At 34.7% G+C, this 14046-nt stretch overlaps 1 protein-coding gene and 1 long non-coding RNA gene across 2 annotated transcripts in view; both read left to right on the top strand.

Annotated features, from left to right (window-relative positions):
* The window catches only part of LOC126975049 (WD repeat-containing protein 7), a 96252-nt gene that overhangs the window by 74854 nt on the left and 7352 nt on the right, over window positions 1–14046 (top strand). The window lies entirely within an intron of this gene.
* On the top strand, window positions 1539–4461 carry LOC126975128 (uncharacterized). Its single transcript, XR_007731638.1, has 2 exons — window positions 1539–1610; window positions 2612–4461. It is a non-coding gene; the product is annotated as an uncharacterized LOC126975128 (long non-coding RNA).

Here is a 14046-nt window from a genome sequence, read left to right as displayed (position 1 = left end):
ATTTCCAAATATTCCAGTTTTTGGAACCCTCGAGTTTACACACCGTCCCTTGAGCCACTGGGATAGTCGTTGTACTATCCATCTTGCTCCGACCAACTTGATTGTAATAAATAACTTCCTACCTTTGAACAAGTAGTATTTGCAGAGATAATCTTGTACCTCGCCGACCACCCCGCCACGTGCTGTATGCCGAACGCGTATTTTCCAAGTTGTATTATTTTAGCCAAATATCCAAAACAGATTACGTGCCTGGGCCCATAACCTATTAGAATTAAAATTTGTAAACTGTTTTTATGGAAGATGTATTTAAAATTACAACTTATGTAACAAGACTTTCGTGATCTTCGTGTAGCTTCCATTACGCTGAAGGGCAAATAGAGAACAGATTCTATAAAGTATGCATTGTCTATACTCTGATAAAGGAATGACGTAGATTAAACAGTATGCGTACAGAGAACAAGTACTATTTTATAGACATATTTTAAAATATAGGTACATGGAATTATAATACTTCATAGACCAGAGTAAATTAAGACCGAAATCAGTACCTACTGCCTGCATTTTCCAATGATTAAAGTGTGAACATGATTTAAACTGTTTCAAATTTCTACAAGTTCTGATATCATTATCTTTATCTGCGTTCTCTAGTGTGTGTAAGTATAGGAATGGAATGATATCAATAAGGAAAGACGAAATTGCATGCGAGTCCAGCTACTTTTAGGCTAGTAAAAAAATTCAAAAACGTGTTAATTCTGCAACACCAGAGGAATCACCTCAGCGTTGGCAGCTTTTGAGGAAGGTGTACGCGCTTTTTTTGAAGGTACCCATCTCGTATTGTCCCGGAAAAACCGAACAAGGAAGCTCATTCAACAGCTTTGTAGTACGTGGATAAACTAACTCCTTGAAAACCGCACTGTGGAGAACCGCCTCACATCCAGATGGTGGGGATGATATCCTAGAAGGTGGAATTCGGCGCCAAGAATCAGGTGAAACAGCTCTTCGGAACACTTTCCGTGATAAATGCGGTAGAAGACACACAATGAAGCTACGTCTCTACGCAACGGTCCTCGACAATAACCTATGCGAAACATAGCGGCACTAGGCGGCTACTTGACGCCGTTATTCTGTACATAATATATAGGAATCAAAATTTTAATCACCCACGTGGTCGCATAAGACGGGACGAAGTAGTTGTCAGTTTCTACGCTAGCGCGCGGCTACTAGATTTCTTACAGCTTGATCCGAAATAATATTATAGATAATTGATTTATTTAGGTGAACTATGTATTTTATTTTTGAATATTTTTTTTATGATTACGGTTAAGTAGTTCCACCCGTATGTTTATTTAATGTCGCCATTTTGTAGCCCCACGCTATATATATATATATGCCACTTGGCCAGCCTCGACCACTTTTAATCAGGTCCTACCCTCATTAGCACCTCTATTCCATGCGATAAATGCATTAAACGATTAATGTTTTAATTTCGTACCATTAGTTACGTTGAAATCTTGAGATAATTTAACAAGACTTGGTATAAAACAACAAACTCGTTAGGTGTCAGTAATTATTTGTAACCATGAACCTTGATAGCTTTCTTCTATTATTGTGTGAGTTAGTTTGGCCTTATTATGTACTGAATATATTTAGTAGACAATGTGTTTTTATAGAAATCAGTGACAATACGAGCATTACTCCCGTCGGCTTAAGTGAATCTAATAAGAAAAAAAGAGAAAGAATAATAATAAGAACAAAAATAAAGTAATCTTATAATAATAAAGATGGAATAGCATCTAACTGAGAGTTCGTTCGCATAAGGCATTGCCCACATGCAAATGACGATGGCCAATTATAGCCACATTAAAGGCAGCCTTGTGTGTCACTTGCTTCGCTACGAATATCCTTTCTGTATCATTCCATGCCTTTTTTTAGCCGTCGTTGTTTCTATGAGTGCCCGACCTAAAAAGAGAAGGACGCTCCCACGGGATCCCTTAAAATTACCGGGATAAAATGTATTTTATATTCATTTCTACCAACACCCTTATAGGTAGAGTAGTTGATGCGTGAAAACATAATAAGCAAAGTCACATATGCATTATTTTATAATATTAGAAAGATTATAACACATATATAATATATATTACTAGCTGACCCGACAGACGTTGTACTGTATATAATAAATAAAATAATGTTTTTATATGAATTTGTCAATAATATATCATAACATCAAAAATTACTTCGTAAAATATGCACCCTGATGTCGTAATGAAATTGTTTCACAGCAGAACTGTCAAACCGTGCGTCAATAAATTCTCTCATAGAAATTATGTATGGACACATCAAAGGAAAAACAAATTTGTTGTTTTTATTTAATTTTGCAGCATTTTCCTAATTATTCACCTTTTAAACCTTCTCTGGCCTTCCACAAATAATTCAAGACCAAAATTTGCCAAATCGGTCCAGCCGTTCTCGAGTTTTAGCGAGACTAACGAACAGCAATTCATTTATATATATTATTATTGGCAAAACGTCTTTGCGCGCGAAGAATAGAACATTTTATTGTCATTTTACACTTAGAATCTTAGTGAAATTTCACATTTTTCTATTACAGCACTAGCTTTGGTTATTACAAGGTCGACTTGTGTGGATGTGGATAAGCAAGATGTTACATCGGATTACTTGGAAACGCCAGAAGAACACAGCAAGTCTTCTCTGAACAGATTCGATTACCTAAGGAATCGCTACGACACAAAAATGAAACTGCAAAAGAAATTTTTACCTTTTGTTGGAAAAAATTGCTCATTCGCTTACCCGGTGCTAAGGGCAATTGAGTCCGTGTTTACCGCACCTTGGTATTTCGTTAAGAGTACATTACATAAAATCTTTGGATAGCATGCGTTTGAAATTGTAGTAGACTAATATTTCTCTAACTCCATAGGGTTTGGACTATCTTCTTGCGAAATTATGTCATTATAAGCTTAAATGATAAAAAATAATAAATATATTTTACTCCAACTTGTACTGCCAAATCCCAACATGACATCATATGGCAGCGTTTATTTCAGCACACCGTCCCGGACTCGTGGAAGTCAGTCCTTGTCTATTCTATCCCTAAAGAAAGTAGAGCTCAGACCTAGCTTACGCTAATATTCAAGTAAATCAGCATAGCATACCAACCAATAGTAGTAGTATATAATTACACAATGCTCCTGTGATTGCTAGTGTGTTGCAAGAGAGTGTGGGCAGCGGTGATCACTTCCCATCAAGTAACCCGTACGTTTGTATGTCTTCCTCTTCCATAGACAATAGAAGGAGATGGACGGCAGCCATCCAAAGTTTAGAAGTCATGGTAGACAGTTATTGCTCGAGCCCGAAGCCCATAAACTTTGGAGTTCCCCATGCTTGTGTGCTTACTCCTACACTATTCCTTCTGCATTTGAATGATAATTGTTTGGATGCTTCCAATGTGCCTTATGCTATGTATACTGCGTTAAAGATCTCTATATGCGCATAATACATATAATACATGTACATAATACATATACAAGTAAATAAAGTGAACTACTTTTAATAACAAAATGGCTGCGTTGTAAGCGTCACTATTTGTGTCTTTCTAATTGCATGAAGTACCATTACTACTTCTTTCTAATGATAAATATGTCGCGATAACTTATTTTTTACCGTTTTCAAAAAAGGTGGAGGTTCTCAATTTGACGGTTTTATTTTTTATGTTTGTTATCTCATAACTTTTGACCGGGTGAACCGATTTGATGATTCTTTTTTGGTGGTGCTTCCCGTGTAGTCTCATTTAATTTCGTCCAGGTCTGACAACGGCATCCATGAGATAAGCATAATATATACTGTCTTAAATTTGCACTAAGTAGGCGCGCGACAAATGGACGAATACCTCAATATCACGCCAACCGATTTCGATAAAAATGCATAAAAAGCATTTATTTTCTCAAAATTGATTCCTTTAGAATTCTTTTTGATGTAAAAGATAATATGTAATGTCTAATAACTACTAGATACTACTACCGCTTCGGAAACAAATGGCGCCCTGAAAGAGAAGAAGCGGCGCAAGAAACTCTCCCAGCATTCTTTTTTTGCGCTCTTTTCAATAAAAATATACAATATTGTACAGTAAAATATATATATAGGTATAAAATAATCGTAATTTAGTCCCAGGCTGTCCGATCATTTAGATATTCAGCAGTGGAGTAATAGGATTTACGACAGAGCCATTTTTTAAGAACAGTGGCTGGGACTTTATTATAGAAGTGTATACATTTACCCTTAAAGCTATTATGTATTCTATGAAACCTACTAGAATTAGTTACAAGCAATCCCTTATTTCTAGTGTTATAATAATGAAAATAACTATTAAGAGCAAAAAGGTGACGATTTTTGTGAACGTATATTAAATTTTCATAAATGTACTGAGAATGAACAGTCATAATATTTATTTCTTTAATTTTTTCTTTGAGACACTGTCTACAACCAAGCTGATATATAGCACGAATAGCTCTCTTCTGATGATTCTTTTTTTATTTGAAAGGATGTACTTCAAGATTAGTTTGATGAGAGTTTGGTTAGGGACTGATTATGGGATCCATGACAAAGATTCGGTTCTCTTCAAGTCCAGGGGGAGGCACCTTTACACAGGACGCCGGCTACATGAATGTAAGCATTACTGTTTCGGTCTGAAAGGCGCCGTAGCTAGTGAAATTACTGGGCAAATTAGACTTAACATCTAATCTTTCAAGGTGACGAGCGCAGTTTTAGTGCCGCTCTGAATTTTTGGGTTTTTAAGAATCCTCAGCATTGTAAGGGGCAGGGCGTTTCAATTACTATTCGCTGAACGTCCTGCTCGTCTCGTCCCTTATTGTCATAAAAAAATCTTAGAAGCCAAATAACGATACTCGGCTAAATCTTTCATATCCCGATATTTGGGTCACCGTACGTACTGTTACGTCGTTATGATCAAGTAATTGTGGTAGTCGAATATGATCATCAATGGAAGTTTTTAAACCGCTTACAGCTTCATAAGTAAGGTGGGATCTGTGGCAGAATTCTGAACTGTCTGTCATCAAATTGGAATGAGCTTAAGTTATTTTCTGCACTGTAACATAACAAAACGGCATCGTAAGCAAGAATGCTTAACGACAACTTAAGGACGACTTAAGGACAATTGGAAAGAGACTTGTGAAAAGCGGAATATAGATTTCTATCTATATTCCGCTTTTCACAAGTCTCTTTGCAATTGTCCTCGAACTTCCCCTGTTTAGCCGTTTCTCCCTGACTTCGTTTGTTTCATTTAAACGGCGCTGTCTCATATGAGTAGCACGTTTATTATATCTACACATATAATTCTGACACATTAGTTAAGGCACTTCAGATTCGCTAAAATAGAACATAAATAAAACAAAGTACTTCAAAAACAACTATTTCAAAACATTATAACATGCACTAAAAAGTAAAAAAAAAATACGTTTACTTCTACAACTTAATAATCTACTTAGTTTAAGAGTTCTAAGTAAAAAAAATATTAGACTGCATAAAAGTCAAACAAATTATTACGACATTATAATCACAGTACACACATGTGTATTATACCTACATATAGTAGTTACATTTTTTTAAAATATTTAATTACGTTATTTTCAACTCTCAATAATCTGAGAACAGACAGCCATTGTTAAATACTCTATTGATTGATAAAAGTGGCCGTTGAGTTTCATGTATTTTCTTCACACGAGCTGAACTTTTCACGAACATGTGGTAGATTCAGTAATTTAAAAAAATATCTATTCATTTTTTATCTATATTTCTGGACTTTCGTACCACCTAGGTAAGCAACTAACAACAGCTGTTAGCTTACTTATAAACCGCAACAGTTGGACAGAGAGTGTATTACTATTGCCATTATAATATGAAATACAAACTCAGATGCCGATACAAAACATGGCTGATGTGCGTGTGAAAACAATTCACTTAGTTTTTCTGAGATCTTGTTCAGAACACTTCGTTATTTTTCCTCAATTTATATAGGTTTTGTATCAATCGTGAAAAAATCATGTTGCAGCGCAGCACCTATTTATTTATTTTTAACTCACATTTGCTTAATTTATTAAGTAGCACATTGTTCAAGGAGAAAATGTTAGAGGTTCCATGAGGATGAAGCCACAAGGCGAAGCTAAGGGGCTTGTTTTCGCCGCAGTTGTCTATTCTCTGTGTTGTAATTTTTTGGTATGGCAAACTATAGTGCAGATAGTTCCTGTAGAAATAGAGAGATACCTATAGACAATAGATGCCTTAGTAATCTAATGCCAGTTGACTTTCGCGCCGGTTAATAAATCAAAAGTCACCGGCAATGACGTTCTATAAATATGGACATATCATTCGCAGTCTGATAACGGAACGGCAAAAGTGTGCTTAAAGACAATCTAAGCACACTTTTCCCCTTAATCGTGTGTTAACTGTGTGTCAATCAACAAGTCTAAGTGTGCTATTAAAAGTGCTTAAATAATACATTAACAACTCAAAAAAGATGGTGTGACTTATCATCGGTAAGGTTATTTTATTTATATAAGATTGATATCCAAAAAGTGTAATTAATTTAATAAAAACGAATATTTTTTTATTAAATATGGTACAATTATTGACAAGTCCCCAGACAAGACCCGCTTGTCAGAATGGGACAGATTAAAGGACACAGTCAGAAATGAAAACAATAGAGTCGCTCTTTTTAACCGACTTAGAAAAAGGAGGAGGTTCTCAATTCTTCGGTATGTTTTTTTTATGTTTGTTATCTCAGAACTTTCGACTGGGTGATTTTGATAATTCCGTTTTTTATTGGAAAGGATATACTTCAAAGGTGACAGTTTGGTTAGGTTCTGCTTATGGGATCCATGACAAAGTAACAGAACTCTTCAATTCTTAAGATCAACTATACTAGGTTATGCTATCCGGATATTTGAATCACCTACCGTAACGTCGTTATGGTCAAGTAATTATCGTAGTAAAATATGATGATCAGTGGAACTCCTTAACAACTTACTTAACACTTGCAATGCGCTTACGTTCATTGCTGCATTGCAAAATTTTGTAGGTCTACTCAAATTTGGACAAATTATTAGTATAGTTCAAATTCAGTAAAAATCTAAATATATTTTTATTTTACAAAAAAAGAAACCGACTTCAAAATCACTTCCAATACAATAGATATAATATGCACAAAAAAGTATAAAAATAATTGCGCATTTTTATACAATCTAATTAATTAATCTAATTTTAGTAACGATTATTGTTATTTTTACAGTCTGAAGGTTACCTTAACTTATTAAACCCAAATCCCTTTAGAACGTAAGAATTAACAAATATAAACACATGCCAATAAATAAACATACAAACTTTCCCCTTTATAATATGAAAGAGATTTCTGATTAAAAACGTAAAAAACCTCCGACTGAACCAATCTTAATCGGAAAATAGGGACAGATTGACGAACGTAAAACTTATAGCAATGCTATTTTTCGTCTGGGCTTAAAAATACCTCACTGCTACTCCACTGATGTCACTGTCCAAATCGGGTTCTAAATTCAAAATACGCAGCTGAAACTGACATAGTGTTTACATTGCTGCCTATTGACCAATAAAATTTTAAACAACTAGAGTAAACGCAGAAGTGTATAAACATAGCAGGCGAAGCCTATTATGGTGTAAGTTGTGGCATGTGCCACATTGCATTTTGTATATGTATAGAACGTCATTGGTCACCGGGCAGCGGCATCGTCGCACGCATATTCATTAAAAATCAGTGGTCACCGGCATATTTGATTCGCATCAAAGTACTCGGTGTAAAGAATTTCATTCAACAAACGTCGAGCGGACACACACTAGCACCTACGCCAGGAAATTCCTAGAGGATTAGTGGTTCTATTGTTTCGCCATAACTAATTTTTATTTTAAATATATATTTTCTTACGCACGCGTACGCGCTTATACAGGCCTCTATACACTCGATCGTGCTTTATATTATATCTGCGAGGAAAAAAAACTGTATCATTTTAGCAAATATGTACGTTACTAGCTGGTCACCGGTGCGCTTCGCTTCACATAAACAAATGCAAACATAAAAATATCAAAAAATAAATTTAAGGTCTTTTTTGTTAATTACGAGATTTGTAGAAGTTTAATCATTACAATAATTATTTCGTTCTTTCCTGTTCATGTAATGAAATAATGTCACAGCAGAACTGTCAAACTGTGCGTCAAAAATTGCGTTATAGAATCCTACAAAAATAAAACTTAAAAAAAAATTAGGCAATGCTCCTGTCATTTCTCTGGCGTTGCAAGAGAATCTGGGCGGCGGTGATCACTTACCATCAGTTTACCCGTACGCTCGTTTGTCCTCCTTTTCCATAAAAAAAGTAAACGGTTGACCCTAAAGGCCATCTCTGAGCCTTCCCGCTTACTCCATACCTAAACTCATCAAATTGAACTTATCACGATTTTGAGCTCTTATTTTGTTATTTTGAGCTCTTCGAGTAAAAATATCGAAATCCATCAATTTAATGTAAAATAAATTGACACTTCTTTTTTAATTTCTATAAGTTAACTAGCTGACCCCGCAAACGTATTGTATAAATTAATAAATAAAAAATGGGAAATTTTTTTTTGGGATATAAAAAATAGATGTTGGCCGAATCTCAGACCTATCCGATATGCACACAAAATTTCATGCAAATCGCCGTTTCGGAGGAGTTTTTTAACAAACACCGCGACACGAGAATTTTATATATTAGATTTTATATAACGTATTAATGAATCAGTTTTAATGCACATAGTAATATGTTTTCACGTGTTTGGCGACGATCGACAAAGTTTTTAACGTTTCTCTTCCCTTTGTTGCCTTGAAGGTGGTATTTGCAGTAGAAAGATGTTGCTTGGCAAAAATTATTTAGATTAGATTGACAATTCTTCCCTATTGAAATTTGGTTGTTTTATTTTAAAGCCATTGAAATTAAAAACATCTCACAAAAGCCCTATGTAAAAAGTGCAGTTACAATTACACGCGTTTAATTCTGTAAAAAATATTTTACTTATTGTAGTTAATAATGTATTCACAGGCACCATGTATTTGCCATGTTTCAATTTATGCAATTAGTTACAAGAAATTATTTAGCAAAATTTTATAGTAACCTAAGATTGTAGGCTTACTATTTATTTGTAACGATGAAGCTCGTTTGCTCGCTTCTGATTTTCTGTACGTATGTTTTTATTTGAAAATAAAACTACTAAAATTCGCTCTTACTGTATAGTGTTTAAATCAATTTTATATCTCATACGTTTTAAAGTCCTGCGAACAACGTTTTTGACATTCCTTCAATACTCGTATAATTTCTTTTTGTATAATTAATGTCTGTTTGTTGACCCAAATAAAAAATATCTTGTACTAATATCTTAAAAATTATCTGGGAGAATTTGGTTCTTGAAATGATCACATTCAATTTTCACCAATATTTTCTTTTTGTGTTTTAGGAAAAATTGACAATATTATTTTTAATTTTAGCTGTGGCTTTTGATTTTGATTGTTCTGGCAATCCGATTCACGAACAAGAGCGAATTAAAGTGAAAATACTCGACGAACCAGACTTTGTTTCGCTGTTCAGAGACGTGAAACATTCAAACTCGTCAGTTTCAAGGGTCAGGTCACGGCTTGATGAGGACCATAAGAAACTTGAGTCGTTCAAGAAGCTTATACCGGTTCTTGAAGGAATACCTTGGGTGTTTATCGCCGATAAGGTTGAGGAGTTGATTAAAAATAGAGTGCATGAAGATGGAAAAGGAAGAATATAATCATAACTGCAACTTTATTATCGAAATAAATATAAATTAGTGATTCGCAATATTTTGTTTACTGATAGAATAGTCATGATTCATCAAAATAACGCAAATGTTATCTGTATTAAGGTCTTTAACCACCATCCAAATAATATTAGAGAGTTGCCTAAAATAATAATGCATAAAAAATTTAAATTATGGCTAGTAGATAAATGCTTCTATTGAAGAATATGTATACTATAGTTTAAAATAATTCTCTATCCAATAATACTTATATTTAAAAGTGATTATTTGAGAGTCGTACATACAAATTTATGATTATTTTATATTATTGAATTGTAGCTTTGTAATGTGTATTAATGACGTATAAATATAAAAATAACTGTAATATTGACAATCTAATATTTGTACTAAAATATTTGTATTTATTGTCGAACTGTGCTGTGAATCTACCAACAACTATGTTGCCACGATACATACAAATATTAAATTTCATTTCGAATTTAATTTAATTTCATAAATTTCATTTCATTTCCTGTTTCCATCGTTCTTGCGTTGCTCCTAATGCCATTCATATCTTTTTGTTCCCAGTACCTTGCGATTTTTTTAGGATATGCACTGGATAAATAAGTATTTTTATAGTGTTCATATCTAGTATCTGTCACATTTTTTAGATCAGTGTATATAAAACCCATTTGATTTAAGTACTCTTCAAATCAAATGGGTTTTATAAATCTAGTCTTGATATAAATTCTGTGAAAATTCAATTAAATTTTTTTTTATCAAAATAGGATATGAAGTTCCTTGTTGAAAGTCAAAAATGAGTACCCATTCGGAAATCAGAATCGAGAAGAACGGGCGCAAGGAACTCAGCGGGCTTTTTCTTTTTTATTCTTTTTAATAAAACTCCGATACAATTTATAATTTAAATAGCCTGATGGCTGTCGCCATTCCCAATCTGTGGTATCATTAAGAAAGTATTTTATATTATAGTAACCTCTATCACATAAACCTCTTTTAACAATTCGAATTTGAATTTCGTAATAAAGGGTCTTTCAACAAGAACTTTTTTTTAACTGTGACAACATTGACAGTTAGTTTTTTGACAAATTCGTAGTGATGCTTTGGCAATTCTTACAATGAATTCAATTTCGCTCGAAAATCGCTTTAAAATAATTAAAACCCACTATGAAAATGGTGGTTCTGTTAAAATTACATTCCGTAAAATTCGTGACATTTTCGGACAACATAATCGTTCTTCTGAGACCGCTATTAAGAATTTGGTCGCTAAATTTGAGTCCACAGGCTCGGTACAAAATGTGCCAACACCAACGCGTGTTCGACCGGGCCGTTCAACTGAAAACATCGACACTGTGAGCCACAGTGTTAAAGAAGATCAAAATTTGTCAATTTCTCGACGTTCTCAACAACTGGGGTTATCCCAAACCACCACATGGCGAATTTTGCGTAAGGATTTGGCTTTGAAGCCTTACAAGGTTCAACTAGTGCAGGAATTGAAGCCGACCGACCATTCACATCGCCGTAGATTCGCTCAATTCATTCTGCAACAACCCGCTGGTTTTTCTGAAAAAGTCATTTTTTCAGACTAAGCTAATTTTCACTTGTCAGGGTTCGTCAACAAGCAAAATTGCCGCATTTGGGCTTCTGAAAATCCTAGAGCGATTATTGAGAAGTCTTTGCATGCTCAACGTGTCACTGTATGGTGCGCTTTGTGGTCTGGGGGCGTGATTGGGCCGTTTTTTTTCGAAGATGAGATGTCAATGGATCACGCTATCGCGAGATGTTAACAACTCAATTTTGGCCTATCATTGATGACATGCATATCACTGACATGTGGTTTCAACAAGACGGTGCCACATGTCACACAGCCAATGAGACGATCAATTTATTGCAAACCAAATTTGCTGATCGCACAATTTCACGAAATTCAGTTGTTAAATGGCCAGCCAGATCGTTTGAATTAACACTACTGGATTATTTTTTGTGGGGCTATCTTAAGGACAGAGTCTATACGGAGTCAATCGAATCGATTACAACCTTAAAACTCAAAATCCGTGATGTGATAGCCGAAATAGACCCGACATTTTGCCAAAAAGTGATTAAAAATTTTGATGAAAGAATTGACTTCTGTCAGCGTGGTCATGGTGGACATTTGCCTGATATAATTTTTCATTCATAATTGCCGAACTTTTCTCTTTGTAATATAATAAAATTTGAATCATCTTCATCTAAATTTTTTGTTTTATTTTATTTTATTTTATTTTAGAAAACAAAGTTCTTGTTGATAGACCCTTTACATTTATTTCAATATTACTGGCATGATAGATTTACTAACTCGACTTAGCCGAGGCGTGGGTATATTAAGCTCATGTTTGTTCCTGTTGTTAACATTATGTTTACGAGTATCTAGAAAATTTACTTATATCCCTATGTCCATATAAAACATTATCAAGAATATAATATCATTAATATTCGTAATACATATAAAATAAAATACATATATTACAATTTTCAAATTCATCTAATATTAATTATTGTATTATACTATATTATTATTAATTTTTTTATAATGAATTTATGTAATCGTAATAAAACTTGGGTTTTCGCTTTCTTTCTATGTTAAGTCACTGTTTGTTCTAAAAATTTGTTAAGCAACTCAATGTGGGCGTGTCATTCATAGCGTCTCTCCCTTAATCTGACCATAATGTAGTCCAAGCCATTTAGATCTGGGCTAATCGAGGGCCACTCTTCAGTTGTTATATACTTCGGAATTACTGCCAGCCATCTACGGTAGTTCGCCCCTTTTAACCAGGTTCAGAGTCTTGCTGGAAAGTACAAAGTATATTTATTAATTAATACGGCTTTACTCACGTTTTATCGGTGTGGGTACCGAATAGTTTCGGAACATTCGGAGGTCTACTACATGGAAACCAGTATTACAAAACGCATCTCACAATAAGACCGCAAGTGCCGATGAACACGTAGTGGACATTGTGAGTACATTTTGTGCACCCGTGGACAGCAAGAGTGACGTAGTGTCAGTGATACCGTGCTCGTCATCACCACCGGCGCCCCCGCCCTGTTAAGCCCCGCACTACGAGCCCAAGTCCGCAGTAAGAGACGGGACGTTATCGCCAACCCACTACACTCACCCTGATGAAGGACCTCCGAATGGTCCGAAACTAGTCGGTACCCACACCGATAAAACGTGAGTAAAGCCCTATTAATAAATAAGTTTATAATGACTTCCGAAAGTTTTAATAATTTAATAACAAGGTATATTTTTTAAATCGTATCGCTAAGAGGCTTTGCAACACAATCTAAAACAGTCTGTTATTACACTTTGGCTGAAGTCTTTACTCTCTTTTCACAAAAAATAAAACTTTGTGGCTCCTTGGTAAAAGACACCCCCCTACCAAACCATGACTGTGGTAGGATACACTCTATATTTTTTTTGATGTAGTACTCTTCAATTGTGAAAACTTTTTCACTAGTGAAAAGGATATTTCTGATCGAAGCTAATATTTTTAACTTTAGAGATTTATTTAGGTCACCTCCTGTAAACCGACGATAAGCACCAGGATTCAGTCTTCTTTAGTGATACAAAGAGTCCAAGTTCTCGAGATATTTTTTTCCTTATAGAATTTCGACGAGTAGCAAAGAAAAAGTCCAAACTAGTATTGTTAATACCTATTATTTTTGAGCAACCAGAGCTGGCCAATCTGACTCGTCATTACCTATTTCCTAATTTTTACTCGAAAGTTAGAAATTGAGGTCGAGCAATGGTGGAGGCAGGTTGTCCCAACATTTGGTCGCGCTATAACGAAAGCTACCTCTGAAGGCAGCTATATGATGTTTAGGCACTTAGGATTTTCGCTGAGATAAAAAAACGATTAAATTGATTCATATTTTCATTCCGCTCACATTTAAATCTAATAACACCATAATTCTTTCCGAAGTCTTTTGCATTTCTAATTTTGTTGACTGGTTCTGATTATTAATTCTTGTATGTGGTCTAAATCAGCTGAAAGCAGCAAACTATATCGAAAGGTATTGGTATTTTTCAATTAGTGTGTTAGCCGAGGCATTATCACTGTATAATAATACACTAGCTGAGCCGGCAAACGTTGTTTTGCCATAAAAAATTAAGTAACCCTCGCCCGCTCATTTTAGTTGCTT

This window comes from Leptidea sinapis, chromosome 34, assembly GCF_905404315.1.
Source record: "Leptidea sinapis chromosome 34, ilLepSina1.1, whole genome shotgun sequence".
Lineage (NCBI taxonomy): Eukaryota > Metazoa > Arthropoda > Insecta > Lepidoptera > Pieridae > Leptidea > Leptidea sinapis.
This window is presented reverse-complemented; position numbering and strand designations above follow the sequence as displayed.